The sequence below is a fragment of the Neovison vison genome, chromosome 3 (assembly GCF_020171115.1).
Source record: "Neovison vison isolate M4711 chromosome 3, ASM_NN_V1, whole genome shotgun sequence".
In the NCBI taxonomy this organism is placed as follows: Eukaryota; Metazoa; Chordata; class Mammalia; order Carnivora; family Mustelidae; genus Neogale; species Neogale vison.
The window spans coordinates 57,207,576-57,225,904 of record NC_058093.1 but is presented as its reverse complement, the minus strand read 5'-3'; the positions used below and the strand labels follow the sequence as shown (position 1 = coordinate 57,225,904).

Here is an 18,329-nt window from a genome sequence, read left to right as displayed (position 1 = left end):
AGTACAAGGTGGGACTGGCTGTGGCTAGGAAAGAAGGTATGAAACCCACTTCCAGCACAGACTCTATGCTAATACAAGGCAAAGGTCTGTGGCCACTGAGGAAGGGCTATGAATGCTTGCCCAAGATCTTCCATCAATACAAGGCAGAGATTAGTTGCTTTTGGGGTGCAGGGGGAGCAGAGGGATGGCAGGGGACTGCATGCACTCTGGACTCCAAGAGGCAGGTAGAACAGAAATTTGAGACAGCCCCACCTCTGAGGACCAGGCACAGACAGCCATCCTAAGACCAAAGAAAGATATACAGAACTGAGAACACCCGCTTTTACCACGAGCTTTTGCTTCAAATAAGAAACAAAGACAGCCTACTGCTGAGGAAGTTACAACAGCCACGGGGAGAGAGAGAGACAAAAACCTTTGGGGAGAGAGAGAGACAAAAACCTTTATAGTACAGATGTGCAGGGCCTGCAGGAAGTTGAGGATAGTAAAAGAATACTATTGTAAGATATCCTCCAGTACCCCAGCCTCACACTAAGCACGAAGTAATGGCAGTCTAGTACTGAAGAACTCTGAAGGTAAATAAAGTGATGATCAAGTTTAAGCCTGGCTCAACTACAGTCGAAACCAACTCAACCCATCACAGTACACAATTTGACAGAAGTAGAGTATGTCTATATCCAGGCTTAAATATTATTTATTTCAGCCTCTACTTTTTTTTAAAACTTACTAACCAAAAATTACCAGACACACAAAAATATAAGGAAAAAAATGAACCCACTGCCAAGAGACAAGAGTCACCACAACTACATAAATATGGCCCCAATGTCAGCAAAAGGGAAAATTGATCCATTTAACAATAAAGTAAGCAAAACTGAAGAACTAGGGGAAATAAGCTAAAAGAAAAATTATCCAGAATGACGCATGGAGGAACAGATGGCAATAAATACATAAGGGAGGGCTTAAGAGACACTGAGAGAATAAGGAAGTCTACTGTACATTTAGTTGGATTTACAGAAGGAAAGGACCAGGGCAGAGAAAAAAATTGAAGAGATACTGCCTGAAATTTTTTTCAAAACCAACAAAAGGATCAGAGTTAGAAAGCCCAACTAAAATAATTACCAAAGAGAATTAGCAATTATACCAATTTCTACATCAGATACACCACTGTATTTATTTTTTGTTTCTTAATCCTATGAAAATTTTATTTATAAACAACAAAAACCTGAAAATGCCATGGGAGCACTGACTGGGAATAGCCAAAGTTCCAGATGCAAAAGACTCCAGGGGAAGTTACATCTGAGATGACCTTTGAAGAATAAAAATAGAAAAAGGAATAAGGCATAAACTTGCTAAAGCATGTTAAAGAACTGGAAAAAAGGGGCGCCTGGGTGGCTCAGTGGGTTAATCCTCTGCCTTCGGCTCGGGTCATGATCTCAGGGTCCTGGGATGGAGCCCCACATCGGGCCCTCGGCTCGGCAGGGGGCCTGCTTCCTCCTCTCTGCCTCTTCTCCGCCTGTGTCTCTGCCTACTTGTGATCTGTCTGTCAAATAAATAAATAAAATCTTTAAAAAAAAAAACTGGAAAAAAGAAAACAATCTGAGCGTCAGAGTAAAACTGAAGGCATAGAAGGGGAGAGAGAAACAGAAAGGTCTCTGAAGGGAATGAATACATAAAATCAGACCCATATTATAAAGGTAATCTCGGGTCCTTAGCTCAGGAGTTTATACTTTAACAAGGCAATGGTTCTGAAGCTTTTACCACCACTAATTTGTATATTATTTTTTTCCTTTAGGACCCCAGAAATAATATTCCTGACAAACAGTGTTTTTGAAAATGAAACATTTATCTAGTTTTGCCTAACCTTAATAACAGATTCATATACATATTCCTACATTTCTTAGAATAAATTTAGTAACTAATTTTACTACCTTTGTGGAATAATGGGGAACAACCTAATGTTACAGGCTATAGGCTCAGAAACTAGTCAAGATTTTGAGATACCAACAGCTAAAAACAAAGAAAAAAAAATTCCGAGTTTGTCCCCAATTAAGGACAGGTTATTAGGAAGAAATATACTGGCTCTGAGGCAAATTAATGAGGTTCCAAAAGTAAACAGAAAGCAGATTCTGGGTGGCTCAGTAGGTTAAGCGTCTGCCTTCCGCTCAGGTCATAATCCAGCATTCTGGGATAGAGTTCTGCATAGGACTTGCTGCACACCAGGGAGCCTGCTTCTTCTGCCTCTCCCTTACACATACCCCCCACCCCCGGCCACCGTCTCTGACAAACAAATAAATTTTTTTTAAAAAAAAAGTAAAGAAAGAAAGCAGATTCAGTATGTCAAATAAAAAAGAATTCTATGGGGGTGGGGAGGAATTATCCAGAATACTGATGAAAACCAAACATTTTTTCTTTTTTGGCAGGGAATTCACAGAGTAGAACACAGAGAAGCATGAGTTTTAAAGAAACAGTCTGAAGTACACAGAAGAGGTCTAGAAGCATGGTGGAAACAGTTTTGAAAACAGAGAGCAAGCTGAGGTGATAACAGATTTTCAATCACTCACATTATCTACCCATACACCTATGCTACCTCCATGCCTTCTGATTTCACTGTGCCTTTCTATGGTCACCTAAGGAGGTCACTCTCCTCTGATTATGCCTAATGAGTAGATCTGGGGCACTATGAAAAAGTGAATTGAAAAGCTTCAGGCAGTATAAGGAAACACTTAAGACTAAAGGAGTTCTACATATTTCTCTACATAACAGTAAAGCTTTTTTCGGGCACTACCACAGATTAAGAAGTATGACTTGGATTTCTGGTTACCAAATTTAGAAAGCTTATTAATTCCTAAGATCAGAAAAATGAAAGCACAATGTTAGGTTTTTTTGCTAATTCTGCTTATAAGGGGATCTCTCAAACAACGTGTATCCTTTCCTGTTACTCTCTAGACCACTCTCTTCCATTAAACAGTGTTGGTCAGGATCTGTCAAGAATCACACGGTAGTCATAAACCAAACCACCAGACTAAAAAAACAGGCCCAGGCCCATCTACAGTAACAAATAGTATGGCCCACACTTAAGACCTTCCCTTTAATTAATTAACAGAAATAAATATGAAACTGAGGCCAGGAAAGATAAATTAAGCATTGTGCAATTTTTAGCACACCAGCCCATTTCTATTTGCAAAAATGACAGTTAAGAATGCAAGCTATGAGATCTGTCCTTTATTGGTATGACTCTAGGCTTAACTTCTCTAATATTTATTCACCCACAAGATGGTGATAATGATAGTACCAACTTCAAAGGTGTATTATGAACTTTGCTGGCACACAGTACTGTATTCAGCAAATACTTGCTACTATTAGGCAATGCTATCACCATTAAAGATTTTCATACAGTTTAGTAGATATTGTCTTGCTGGGCCTGGGTGGCTCGGTCAGTTAAGCATTCCACTCTTAATTTCAGCTTGGGTGATGATCACAGGGTCCTGGGATTGAACCCGACATAGGGTTCTGCACTAAGCACAGAGATGGCTTGTCCCTCTCCCTCTGCTCCCCCACCTTCCCATCCCTGTGCTCTCTCCCTCCCTAAAATAAATAAAATCTTTTTAAAAATTGTCTTTAACACATAGTAAAAAGATTTTTTAAAGTCATTCAGATTTATTATGGGAGGATTATTATCTAAAAAATACCTTGACTATTTAAGTGTACAAAAAAAATTGGGAAAAATAAGCATTATTACCATTTTATTGTTGTCTCTGGTTGGGTTTTGTTTTCTGTTTTATATTCAGTTTTCCAAAATTTCTTTAATGTACTTGGTCTCCCCCCCCCTTTTTTTAAGATTTTATTTATTTATTCGACAAAGATCACAAGTAGGCAGACAGGCAGGCAGAGAGAGTAGGAAGCAGGCTCCCCACTGAGCAGAGAGCCCAATGTGGGCCTCGATTCCAGGACCCTGGGATCATGACCTGAGCTGAAAGCAGAGGCTTCAACCCACTGAGCCACCCAGGCACCCCTGGTCTTTCTTTTAAAATTAAGGGAAACAATTATTTGCAAATGAAAAGACACGTTTTCTCAATAACTTCTAATAAAATTTATAAAGAACTTCTAATAATTCCCTAAATTGCAGTACTACTGGTCTACCCTCTTTAGTATCCACATACCACAAAAGAAATAAATATTAAACAAAGAGGTACTATTCTAGTAAATATTAAGTAGGTTAAAATCACTCACAAAAATGTTTCAAATACCCAAGTATGCCTTAAAAAATTTACTATTAAAAATTTCAAACATATGCTAGAAACAGTAATAAACCTCCATGTACCAATCAACAGTCTCCAACAATTATCAACATCTGACCTATCTTATAATCTATTTTATCATCCTCCATTTTAAATCAAATCCCAATCAGGACATATGTAAGACTGCCTGTACTAAAAACTGTTCTAAGCAACTTGTGGTAAATTACAAAACAGGGCTCCAAATTTCTCCCATCCAAGTACACAAACCTCTTTATACTGTGATGTTGCTAAAGGTAAAATCTTACTTTTCCCCACCCCTTGAATATGGGCTAGTCTTCTGACATTTACTTTGACTAAGAGAATGCAGTGTTAAGTGACACTGTATGATCTGAAAGGCTGTAAAAGTCTTATAACTTCCACTTTCACTCTCTTGGAATGCTGTCTTGGGACCCACGTGTCAGTAGGCCACATGGAGTAAAGCCTAAATGTCAACCAATACCAACCATCAGACATGTGAGTAACACCATCTTGGACTTTCCAGTCTGAGAAATCCTACAGCTGAATGCTGTTACTTGGGTGAACCCTGGCAAAACCAACAGAACTGATTAACTGGTACACAGAATTGTAATAGTAAACAGCAGTTTTAATCCACTAGGTTTTGAGGTGGTTTCCTATGAAGCAATAAAGTTTCATAACTCACCTAGTTTTAATTTTTCTACAAAGTATCTTATTCTGTGAAAAATTGGATTCAGAATTTGTCAAATATCTAAGGGAGCTGAAGTTAGTGAATTATCAAGAGCACAATACTATAAAATAAATTCATGGCATGAAAGGCCAGAGTTACCACACAAAATACTTATGTATTCTAATAGCCACTGGTCTTTCAGAATTGTAAACATAATTCCATTATTTACCTCTATTTGGTATATCTTTATTTTATTTTATATCTTTATATCTTTTTATCTTTTATATATCTTTTTTATCTTTATATATATATATCTTTTATATATCTTTTATATATCTTTTATATCTTTATATCTTTTTTTTAATATATCTTTTATATATCTTTTATATCTTTATATCTTTTGGTATATCTTTATTTTATTTGGTATATTTATTTGGTATATCTTTATTTATTTGGTATACCTCTATTTGGTATATCTTTTTCTTTAAAAGATCTGCTTCTGGAGAAAAAAACAGATATAGACTTAAATGGGAAATGCAAGTGTTTTATTGATCCTAGTGAATATGGAGATGTGGAAACTATGTTAGAAGACAGAAAGTCTTCTTAAAAACTGCCTCTGCGTTTTTGTTTTTGTTTTTTAATTTTAAAGATTTTATTTATTTGACAGAGATCACAAGTAGGCCGAGAGGCTGGGGGATGGAGGGGAAGCAGGCTCCCCGCTTAGCAGAGAGCCCAATGTGGGGTTCAATCCCAGGACCCTGGGATCATGATCTCAGCTGAAGGCAGAGGCTTTAACCCACTGAGCCACCCAGGAGTCCTAAGCCTCTGCGTTTTTAGATGACAGATAACTTAAAACAAAGATATACCCATGCCTGAAATAATCAGAAAAATGTTTAATGTCCTCACGAGAAAATATGACTATTAAGTCTATGCTACTTCATAAGACAATGTGTTCTCCTCTGAAGTATACTTAATCTGTAAATGTCAAGTTTGAATCTTCATTCAGAGTGGACACCATGTTAAGGTTTTTTTTCTGGAAGGGGAGAAACACTTTAAGTGCAAAGATCCCTATAAAAGGTGAGAACCTAGCTTTTAAGGTTCAAAATTTGCCCTCTTCTAAACCTGTTGACAAAACTGGGTGTAGAGCAGTAGGTGATTTCAAAACCAGATGTTCAACATGTAGTTTAACTGGTAGAGCCACAAAGAAATGTATTTGAGAGCAAGAAAAACCAGTTTTGACCACATGAGTTCAGACCAGAATAGAAAAGTTAAGATCAATGAAAACTGAACCCCAGCCATGCTCAAATTAGAATTTTGTACCCACCCTTGGGTTCATCTTACTATTAGCAATTGTATTAAAGATAGAGTCTCTATAAAATGATGATTTGTTATTACAAATCATTACAACAGAATTTTGCTTTAGTGATTTCAAATAGATCTTACAAGTAATTCAAAATCTACTTATTTTGTTATAATCCTAATGTGATCAGTTACTTCTGTTAAATTTAAGAGCTAAAACATTCACTAGTTAAGTTAAATTTGTTGCTTAAAAAAATTAGGTTTAACACAAGCATTTCAGTCTGCATTCCATTTGTGCATTTCCCATTGTTCTTCATTACTGGCACTTAATTATCTGCAGTAACAGAATGATGCTGTCAGTAAAGATAATCTAAAAATCATTTTTATTGGGCTTAGGGACGCAATAACTCTCCATTCCCACAGCATAGAGCACTTTCTGAAACAGTAGGTCTTCCATGTCACCTTCTGATTTGTTGCAATTATGGGAACAAATTGTCCATTCCTAAAACAAAATACCATACCATGACTTTGCAGTTTCCTATCAAACTGCTAGTCACCTTAACATCTCAGTTCAAGCAATAGTTCCTGTAAAAAAATTTCCCCAAAGACTGAACCTTTGGTCAATTTTTGTTTTCCCACAGTACTACTATGTTCTTCCCCTGTGATAATAGCAGTAGTTGTTTATACATTAGTCTCATGACTGAACTGTGAGTTGTGGAAGGCAGATGCTGTGTCAAGCGCATTCTTGTAACATGAAGCCTTGGTCTAGTAGCCAGAATACAATGAATAACAAATTATCAAAAAATGTTTCACATAATTTGATAATTCTGCACTATTATTTTCCTAAAATTTTAAAACATGGGCAACTCCTAAACATACACGAGATGAAGAGTTGTGTGAAATGGATATGGAGCTCATTAAAAATTGGCTGTACGAGAGCCATGGATGACGTGTCAGTTGATTACCTGACATCTTCATGTAGAACATAGGTGTATATCTACATAAAGGAATCTCTGTGCTTTATCTTGGAAAAGCAGCTCTCTTGCCAGTGCAGCAAAAAAGTAATCACCTGTATTTAAGTAAGTAGGAATTTTTAATCATTCTTACTCAAGACATCTGACCCCACATGCAACTTTGGAAAAAAGTCAAGACCATGCTTACAAGCTTACATCTGTGGTATAAATTTACAGCAAAGGAAAAGTTTTAAAATTCTTATCTAAAAACATTTGTAGTATGGAACTTACATTATTGGAGGGAAGGGGTACCACAGGCAGAGTAAAATTTTAAGGTTATTCTGACCAGAATATAAACAACTGGACTTTTCAGGTATCAATTCCAATTGTTTTATATCCATTAAAAATTCATTCCCAGAGCATTACTCCCCCTAGGTGTTAGACTACTATCAGCTACCTCACCTAATCTAATTCAATTCCCATCTTAACTCAAAGAAAAGTGCTATGTTTCTAAGAAAACACAGGTTAAATAATTATGGCAAAATTAAGACCCAAACCCAGATCTTCTGACTCTAAATCCCTCAGACACAACTGTTTCACAAGAGGCTGTAGAGCTGTAAATGAAATAGATCCTCATTCCTGAAACATGTTTATCCTCTTGAAAAATCTAGCTACACCATGTGTTTGCCTTGTTAATAAAAGTATACTGTTTGGTTTTTAAGTCAAAAATTCATTTTTAACCTTACCTTAGCTCTTGACAGAAAAGTGAGAAAGGAGTACGGGGAAGTTTAAAATAATTCACAAAACAAACCTAAAGTCCTACAAAAAAAAAAAAAAAACTTACTAAATTCAATTTCACTTTGGCACATTTACTCTCAGTAGTGCCAAACGACACTGGTCGTGACGAATCCAATACCAGGACAGATTTTCCCCCATTTATTACTATCTACATGAGCACGTAAGGAAAAAAACAAAACAAAACAAAAAAAACAATTGTACTATTTTATGGTGCTTCTCCTTACGTGTTCATCTTCACTACGCAGTTCCATCAAAATGAGAGAATATCTACAACTGATATGTTCCAGATTTTCACTTCTTAGGCCAACAGGTCCGTTTTACATATATACCATCAATTTGAAGGATACAATTTCCCACGACACAAAACTCCCAAAGTAACACGACAGTCAAGAAATGGAGCGATCAATGACCAAATCTTCACCGCAACTTAAGGGCTGGCAAAGTCCCTTCAACTGGAGACCGGGTTGGCGGAGTCCCAACCTTCCCCGCCCTCTACACGGCGCTCACGAAATACCTCACTCGTGACACTCCCGGCCCGCAGGGTTCCGGAGGATCCTCCTTACCCCCATCCAAGAGGAGGCCGCCAAAGGCCAAAGCAGTACCCAAACCCCTTGCCCTCGCCGACCACACGTTCATCAGGAAGACGTACAATCTGCCCCTCTACCCGTCACAAACTCCACCACGAGACGAAAAGGCCACCGGCCGAGGCCGGCGCCCGGCCGCCCTCCGTAACCGCGGCGCCGATCACGCTCCTCCGCCCCAACCAGAGACGAGGGAAGCAGCCTCTGCGTCCCCAGGCCTGCACTTCGTTTCCTCCCCTCCCCCACGCGGCCTTGGCTAGAACCAACTCCCCCAGAGGAGAAGCCGGAGAGCCGCAGCTTATTACCCTGCTCCCGAGCTGGCACGGTACAGGGCGCGTCCTGCTCGAAGCGACCACCGCCTTCTTCCTCGGAGATCAGGGCCCCTAAATAAACCAGAGAACTCCGCAGAGAAGCACAATGGCGCCCGCCCCTCGCCCGGATCCGGCGCAGAACCAGCCGCCACCGTTGAAAGCCCCTCCCTTCTTCTCCCCCGCCCCCAACTTCACAGACTCCGCCGACTTCTCGCGAGAGGGGCGGTGCTGCGGGGACCCGAGAGCTGCGGGCGGGCTCGACGTACCCTACCGCGGGGTGGTGCTCTGACTGCGGCAACCGTTGAAGGGCTGCCCCCGGGGAGGCAGCGAGGCCCCTCTGGTAAGCAGCTGCGGCGGGTCGGCTGGCGGGCTGGCGGCTGGGCCAGTGAGGGTGCGGACCCCGGGAGCTGGGCGCTAGAGGCCTGTCCCTAGTTGGCCGCCCTCGCCTGCTTGGCGAGAGGTTCTGATCCAGCCCTACCGCTCCCAGGCGCCCGAGTCCCCGCTACAGGCTCTTGCCCCCTCCCGCAAAGCTGCAGGACCCACTGCTTCAAGTACCGCCCAGCTATTTTTTTCTTTTTTCTTTTTTTTGGCTCCTAGTAAGTGGCGCAGCGAATGTTTATTGACTTAAGCACTGCTTCATCCGACCTCCCCTCCTCCCGCTCCCTTCCCGCCCTGCTGTGGTCTGCGAGCCCTCCCCTTTCAGGGTAGGAGCGGGTTTCTCCGGGACCGTTCCTTGGTGGTGGTCATTAAGTCTTGGTGGTGGTGTACTTTTACAGTTATGTCTTTTAAAATCGTGGTACCGATCTTTGATAGCGTAGCTACAGATTTTGCAGTAAAAATTCACTTGGAAGAAAATCGTGAGGTAAATGGTCTGGTTAAAATGAGGCGAAACTTCCAAAAACCTCTAAGTGTGGTAAACCTAATATATAAAGGACTAGTAAAAAATAAAAGGGAGTAAGAGAAGAAAGCCACAATTTATGTGGATTTAGATACTACGTGGATTCAGGTGATATTGTGCGTGTTTTGAATAATTTATCAAACGTAAAAGTTCTTTACCGGTAAAGATAAGTTATTGAAACTTGTAGGCTTACTCAGGGCACCTGATTTTTTAAAGTGACTTATTTTATTAGGTTTTAAGCAATGCATTGCATTCAAGTAATTCTAATTAATGACGTATGAGTTGGTTTTTTTGTTTGGGTTTTTTTTTTTTTTTTTTTTTGTCATTTCATCTGAAGGGAACGCACTATCACTTATCCCATTTCACTCTGGGAGACTAACAGATTGTCCATGTCACTATTATAAATAAATTGTAAAATGTAAATTTTAAAGATTTAAAGTTTATTATCATTTAAAGTTGGCAGGTAAATGCCAGTCTATCTTTTCAGGATGTGAATTAAAGAGCACCTCGTATGTTTCTTTAGAGGAAATTAATTTGCCCTTTTTAGGAAACATTTTTTTTCCTAGCCTGTTTGAATATACCTCTAGCTTTGTGGCTGTTGATACTCACACCTGAAGCACCAGACTGCATGAGTACAAATCCTAGTTGTGCCTCTTATCTTACTACCTTTCTTGTCTTGAGCAATTCCTTAACCTTCCTGAAACTTGTTTCTGTAAAATGGGGTTGATAACAATACTCGTACCCCACAGGGTTGTTGAAAGGATTAAATGAGATAGGCATCAATTCCTGGAACATAGTAAGCACTCCATAACTATTACATATTGTATTCCTTGTCTAAACCACTGCTAATACTGTGTTTCTGGGGCTTAATATTTTAGGTCCCTTAAACATCTTCTCAAGTGTTTTCTACGCTAAGAGGAATGGCTGCACCACTTTCCTGAGCTATGGCAGTCAGACCTGGTAGCAGTAACTTCTCTACAGAACCCCCAAACCTGGCAAGAATGGTTCAGATTTTGGCAGATTATGGCTTCCTCCCCACCCAGAACTGATGATATCAGCAGAGGTGAGTGTGGCACCAGTTTTCTGTGCAAAACATATCTTCCAGACTCTAATTTCTTATCAACTCTAGTAATTGGATAAAGATCACTGATAACTATGTTTTTATTCCGTAAGAATGGTTAGATATTGTTTTTTAAAATACCTTCTCTGATTTGAATTTCCACGTAATTATCATTATTAACAAATAATCATTGAGATTTTCCTGTGTTAAAGACAATTTGATGGAAATTGTGGATGCAGATGAGTTACAATGGTGACTATATTTTCTGAACTAAAAATCAGTACAAAATGATTTGACAGGCAAAATTTTTGAATTCAGAGCTGTTTGATCAATTTAGACTCCATAATTGTCTTTTTTTTCCCCCCACAAAATTCCCCTAATTGACCTTCCTTTGCTAAAGTTTTTGTCCTTGGACCAACTCTGACATACATTTTATATCTAAAGATCTTGGTTCACTTGCCCACACCACTCATTGGTTCCCATTTCTGAACTTGGCTACTTCTCTAAATTAGGCTCTTATTTACTATTATGAATTTCCTCCTTCTACTTTATAAATTTGTCATTTGGTCATGGTTATAAGAGCCCTTTCCTCTTATGGTTAAACATTTCTTCAACTATCTAATAGCTTAGAAAATTCTCTTTCAGATATTGAATTTAAAAGTTCCAGTGTCGGGTGCCTGGGTGGCTCAGTGGGTTAGGCCTCTGCCTTCAGCTCAGGTCATGATCTCACAGTCCTGGGATCGAGTCCCGCATCAGGCTCTCTGCTCAGCAGGTGGCCTGCTTCCCCCCCCAATCTTTCTCTGCCTGCCTCCCTGCCTACTTGTGATTTCTGTCAAAGAAATAAATAAAATCTTTAAAAAATTTTAAAAAAAAAAGTTCCAGTGTTCCTTTTTTGTCATTCTACAACCTAACCTTCTAAGAAGTTTCTCTATGTGAGGGCAATCTTATAATACTCTTCACTTTGAATAAACAATGTGATCTTGAAAAAGTGTGGTCATGTTTGCTTTTTATAAATCAAATCATTTTTAAATGTAGGTTATTTCTTAAACTTTTGATTTACAGGAGGTAATACTGGGGATGAGAAAAGAGTGGTTATAGGGAGGTCCCTGAGTTGAAGAGAAAGGATGCCAATTTCTTCTTAAATGGAAATCTTAATCCCTGGAAAGGAAGCCTTGTAGCATCAACCAATTTGGGAATCAACTATTTAAAGTTACGGGTAATTTGGGGCGCCTGGGTGGCTCAGTCGGTTAAATGTCTACATTCAGCTCAAGCCATGATCCCAGGGTCCTGGGATTGAACCCCACTTTGGGATTCCTGCTCAGTGAGGAGCCTGCTTCCTTCCCCCTGTACCCCTCCCCTTCTTATGTTCCCTCTCTCACTGTGTCTCTGTCAAATAAATAAATAAAATCTTTTTTTTTAAAAGTTATGGGTAATTTTATTTTTTTAAGATTATATTTATTTATTTGAGCGAGAGAGAGCACCCAAGTATGCATGGGGCTGGGGAAGGAGAGAATCCCAAGCTGACCACACTGAGTGGAGCTGACACAGGCCTTGATCTCACGTCGGAGTCATGATCTGAACTGGAAGCAAGAGTTGAGCACTTCACTGACTGAGCCACACAGTGCCCCAAGGTATAGATAATTTTAAATATGTAATATTATTTAATCATAGATTGAGAACTCATCCCTTTTTTTTTTTTTTTTTTTTTTAGATTTTATGTATTTATTTGAGAGAGCGCATAAGCCAGGAGGAAGGTCAGAGGGAAAGGAAGAAGCAGGCTCCCCACAGGGGGCTCAACCCAAGACCCTGAGATCATGATTTGAGCTGAAGGCAGATGCTTAAATCAATAAGCCTCCCAGGCACCCCTAGGACTCTTCTTCTTACTTAAGGATTCTGTGCTTTAAATCTTTGATGTGAAGAATCCCTTTCATTCCAAAAATGATAACCCCATGATTTAGTGATTTTATGAATTTTAATTTTTCCCTAAATTGAAGGTAATCTTAGAAATTTGAGTTTGATCAAAAGGTACCACATTTAATAAGTAAACATCCAAGACACTTGTTGGTTGATTTCTGCTGCAATAATTTTCAATCCCCAAAGCTAATAGATGAAACAATATAAAAACAAGTAAAGAGAGTACCATTTTAAAATCCTCACTGAAAAAAATGGGGGGGAGGATACAACCCACCTCTCTGAGAAACCCTTTCTTACTTTCTTATACCTAAGCTCATGATCAAGAGCTCACTGGTTCTAGGAATATAATTTTTGCTCATATAGCTACTCCAAAATATATGAGCTGATCAGAAGCAATAACCAATTTATTAGACACTTGGAATTCATATGTGAAGCACATTTCACACTGCCTGAAACATGGTTTTAAACAAAAGCAAGTATCTTTTATTATTAATAGTACTGGGGGTTGGGAAAATATAGTATACAAGCCAAATCTGCTTCACTGCCTATTCTTGCAAATAGTTTTATTGGAACACAGGCTGGCTATGTTTACGTATTGTCTGTGTATTAGAGTTGGCCAGAGAAACATAACAAATAGTATATAATAGTACTACCTATCTATGTATCTAGAGAACTGGCTATCACAGTTGTAGGGTAGACCAGAAGGCCAGAAACTCCCAACAAGCATGGATAGTATAGCCTTGAAGCTGAATTTTTTCTCCAGAAAAGCTATTTTTGCTCACAAGGCTGATTAGCTGAGGCCCATAGTATTATCAAGGATAATCTCCTTAAAGTCAACATATTGTAAATGTTAAGCACATTTACAAAATCTCTTCACAACAATGCCTAAATCAATGTTTGATTAAATAACTTGATACTCTGTATTCACTAAGTTAACTCCTAAAAATAACCATCACCACCTATGACTGCTTTTATCCTACAGTGGCAGAGTTGACTAGTTGTGATAGGGACAATATGGCCCAGAAAGCCTAGCATATTTACTATTTGTTTTTTTACACAAAGTTTGCTGACCTCTCCAGTAAAACTATACTAACTGTGAAACTATATTGAGCTGACTGTTCCTTTAATAACAGTCAAGCTAAACACATACACATCAGAATGATAATATTTGGCCTCTATGGCTACTTCAGTTTACATTTAATGAGACTATAAGCAGAAGAGCATCCAAATACTTATATAAATTCCTTGGGTATTTCCTCTGGCAGGTTTGGTCACTATCCCCTTCTTAATTTTTTTTCATGTGTATGATTTTGTATCAATGTAGGTATGTGATTATGCATACTAGCTATTTTTTTTTATTTTTTTTTAAAGATTTTGTTTATTTATTTGACAGAGAGAGATCACAAGGAGAAAGAGAGGAAGGCAAAGAGAGGAGGAAGCAGGCTCCCTGCTGAGCAGAGAGCCCGATGCGGGACTTGATCCCAGGACCCCGATATCATGACCTGAGCTGAAGGCAGCAGCTTAACCCACTAAGCCACCCAGGCGCCCCATACTAGCTATTTTAGTACAGGCCTTTTCTCTTTCTTTTTTCCCCATTACTTCATAATATGGCTCTCCTGCCTCTAAACTACTCTACAGATATCCTTACAAAATTAGTGTCTTTCTGCACTTTTTTCTGCGTGATCACACAGTCTTAAAAGAATAGTTTTAGAGGCGCAGTTGATTAAGTGTGCGACTCTTAGCTCAGGTCATGATTTCGGGATCCTGAGATAAAGTCCAGTGATGGGCTCTCACTGGCCACGGAGCCTGCTTGGGATTCTCTCTCGCCTTCTTCCTTTGCCCCTCTCCATCCATTGCATGTGCAGTCTTTTTCCTAAGTAAGTAAGTAAATAAATAAATAAATAAATAAATAGAAGAATAGTTCTATAACCCACATGTATGGGTATGCTCTCTTTCTCCTTCTCTCTCTCCACACAGAGAACTTCTCGTAGTTTTTTTTAACCATTTACTTTATAAAATAGCATCGTTTCAATATGCATATTCATCTTGCTTTTTTCAACCAAAAGTACCTCTTATCTACATCCCTATTTATATTGTTTATCCTTTCTTTTCAATTGTGATAGCTATTACCACTCTGTCCTGTCTTCATAGTGTTTTTTCAGCTCTCTCATCTTTTTCTTCACTTGCTATTTAGTATCTTTTGCCAAAGATACATTCATATGATAAAATGTGTCTCTGATTTCTTTCGTAACTTTTGGGTTTCTAGCTTATTTTTAAAATACCTATCTCTGGATTGTATCATGTAGTATCCTAGATTTTCTAGACTATGTTTAATTAAACTCAAATTAATATTTATATATGCAATAAGATAATAGGCTACAATTTTATGTTCTATTCAATGGATAGCCAGTTTTGCATTTCTTTTTTTTTTAAGATTTTATTTATTTATTTATTTGATAGACAGAGATCACAAGTTGGCAGAGAGGCAGGCAGAGAGAGAGGAAGGGAAGCAGGCTCTCCACTGAGCAGAGAGCCCGACGCGGGGGTCGCGGGGGACGCTGGGCTCGATCCCAGCACCCTGAGAACCTGACCTGAGCCGAAAGCAGAGGCTTTAACCCACTGAGCCACCCAGGCGCCCCCAGTTTTGCATTTCTTAAATAATCTTGTCTTTATGTATGAATTAGTCACACACTGAATTTTCAAATTTATACCAGATTTATTTCTGGATTTCCTATTGTGAAAACTGAACAATTCAGAACTAGAAACTGTGCAGAGAACTATCGCTTAGGTCCCTTTTGAATCCTTTTCACATATTGATACTGTTCTGCATTTTGGTCACCCAAGTATTCAATAATAAGAAATGTAACTATTTCCTCCCGAATCACCCAATAATATACCTAACTAGCTTTGTATTATAGACAATGCATGTTATACTACTAACCTACCTAGGAATTATCTTAATATTTTTCCACTATTCATTTCCTTTTTCAGCAACTTGCTAAAGCCGTTGAATATACTTCATTATATAAAAACACCTTATCAATATTTTTGTATTTCACAATAATTTTTTTAAAAACTATACACATAAGCACATTTATACTACTTAGCTTCTTCTTTTTCTTTTAAAGATTTTATTTATTTATTTGACAGACAGAGATCACAAGTAGGCAGAGAGGCAGGCAGAGAGAGAGGAGGAAGGAGGCTCCCCGCCGAGCAGAGAGGCTGATGCGGGGCTCGATCCCAGGACCCTGGGATCATGACCTGAGCCGAAGGCAGAGGCCTTAACCCACTGAGCCACCCAGGTGCCCCCTTTTTCTTTTTTTTTTTTATGATTTTATTTATTTATTTGACAGAGATCACAAGTAGACAGAGAGGCAGGCAGAGAGAGAGAGAGGAGGAAGCAGGCCCCCTGCTAAGCAGAGAGCCCAAGGTGGAGCTCCATCCCAGGATCCTGGGATCATGACCTGAGCTGAAGGCAGAGACTTTAACCCACTGAGCCACCCAGGTGCCCCTATACTACTTAGCTTTTTAACCCTGTTTCCCATCCCAGAGTCCAGTCTCAGTTTTCACCAGGTAGCATTGGCCATTCTTGACAGCAAGTGGGCTATTTGTATCTTTAAACAATACAGAAGATTTCGAAATTTTTCTGTATTATGTCATCATAAATGTTATGATAACAGTGCAATGCTTTAAATATTTCATTTATAGTTAATGTTTGTAATTCTTAGCTTTAACAGAGTACTCATTTTGTTGATGGTGGTTGTTTTTTGTTGTGGCTTGATTATTATTCTCTTTAAACCAAAGAACACTCTACTTTAAAAACATTATATTTTAATTCAGTTCTTGGAGATGCTAATTCAGTACTTTTTTGTTTGTAGACAGTTAATTGTGCTTAAATTATGGAAAGGCTTTTTTCAGGAAAAGTAATTATTTTATTGTTTTAAAGTCCATTTATTAGAGCTTATGAACTTTATCTCAAATAGTTCTTCAATTGAAAGTTTTGAACATGTGTTTTCATATTAGGGTCCTAAGATATGAATGAAAATATGAACTACAACTTTAATGAATATTTGGTTTCCCTTCATGGTTTTATAAATATATTGATGTGTTTGTTTTGTTTTAGACATTATTTCTTTAGGTTGATAACCAAATGTTTTCTTGGTATGTCAATTTTGCTACTAGTCATCATGTTACAAATTGCTGGAGTATTTCTAAAATACAATTTTTTCATGAAGTCATATATCAGGATTTTAATGGGCCTTATTATCAATCTTTAATCTGCATAAATAAGACATTAATCAGATTATAGCCTTAAGAAATTAATTGGACAGATGAAAATTGTATCTAATTGATAAAGACTTTAAAGTTAAATTTCATAATTTTTCCTGAAAATGTTCAGAAATAAAAGCTCTTAGTGTTTAGTCTTACCTATGCCTGTAATCAAGCCACATGGAAGCTACTAGCATTTTTTTAATTTAATGGAAAAAAAATGTATGGAATGACCTAAATATACTATTGCAACAGAATTTGCTTCTAAATCAGCTAAAGGGAGAGAAAATCAACTCTTAGATATTGAGTGGAAGTTTATATACCCTATTTAGAAGACTTTCGTTTTCTTACTAGCAGAACCGTGTATAGAATTTAAGCTTTGTCCATAACAAAATTGGCACAGACTGTCTTTGCAATGTTTCTAACTTATTTTATTCAGGAAAATGTTTTGGAAAAGAACAAAACCTTATTAATATAAAGTAGATGAAAAAATGCTTTTTTTTTTTTTTTAAAGATTTTATTTGTTTATTTGACAGAGAGAGATCACAAGTAGATGGAGAGGCAGGCAGAGAGAGAGAGAGGGAAGCAGGCTCCCTGCCGAGCAGAGAGCCCGATGTGGGACTCAATCCCAGGACCCTGAGATTATGACCCGAGCCGAAGGCAGCGGCTTAACCCACTGAGCCACCCAGGCGCCCTGAAAAAATGCTTTTAAGAATAAAATATAAATAAATTTTTAAATACAGATTCAACTTTTAAACATTACATTGTTACTTTTAAACTCATAGTAAGGGAGCATTTCCTTTTTTTCCTGAATTGAAAAAAAAAACATTTTTTTTAAAGATTTTATTTATTTATTTGACAGAGAGAGAGAGATCACAAGTAGGCAGAGAGGCAGGCAGAGAGGAAGGGAAGCAGGCTCCCTGCTGAGCAGAGAGCACCATGCGGGGCTCTATCCCAGGACTCTGAGATCATGACCTGAGCCGAAGGCAGAGGCTTTAACCCACTGAGCCACCCAGGCGCCCCGAAAAAAACATTTTTAGCTTAGCATTCTGTCAACTCCTATAGATAAATGAATAAATTACCTTTATTTGTGAAAAAAACAAATGACACAGGTTTTTAGTCTTGAAGAATGGGACCATGTATTCCTGTTAAAAATCAAGGTATAGTTTTTGGTTACATGTGTAAGGAATTTGGAAGTCCCTACTCCATCGTAACAAGTAAAAGGCTGAACAGACTGAAAAATCAGCAGCTCTTCTTAAATTTTTTTTAAGAGAAAGAAGGATACAAGGCAAACACTACCCCTAAGATGGGAGATCCTAGACAAAT

The 18,329-nt window shown here is 38.4% G+C and overlaps 1 protein-coding gene across 11 annotated transcripts in view; it reads right to left on the bottom strand.

The window, feature by feature from the left end:
• Nucleotides 1-9,026, bottom strand: part of MARCHF7 (membrane associated ring-CH-type finger 7) — a 48,669-nt gene extending 39,643 nt beyond the window's left edge. For all 11 annotated transcript variants that reach the window (XR_006383816.1, XM_044242168.1, XM_044242167.1 and 8 more), the window contains exon 1: nt 8,857-9,026. The gene's annotated coding sequence lies outside the window, so the exon portion shown is untranslated. The remainder of the gene's footprint in view (nt 1-8,856) is intronic.
• Between the last annotated feature and the right edge of the window lie 9,303 nt (nt 9,027-18,329).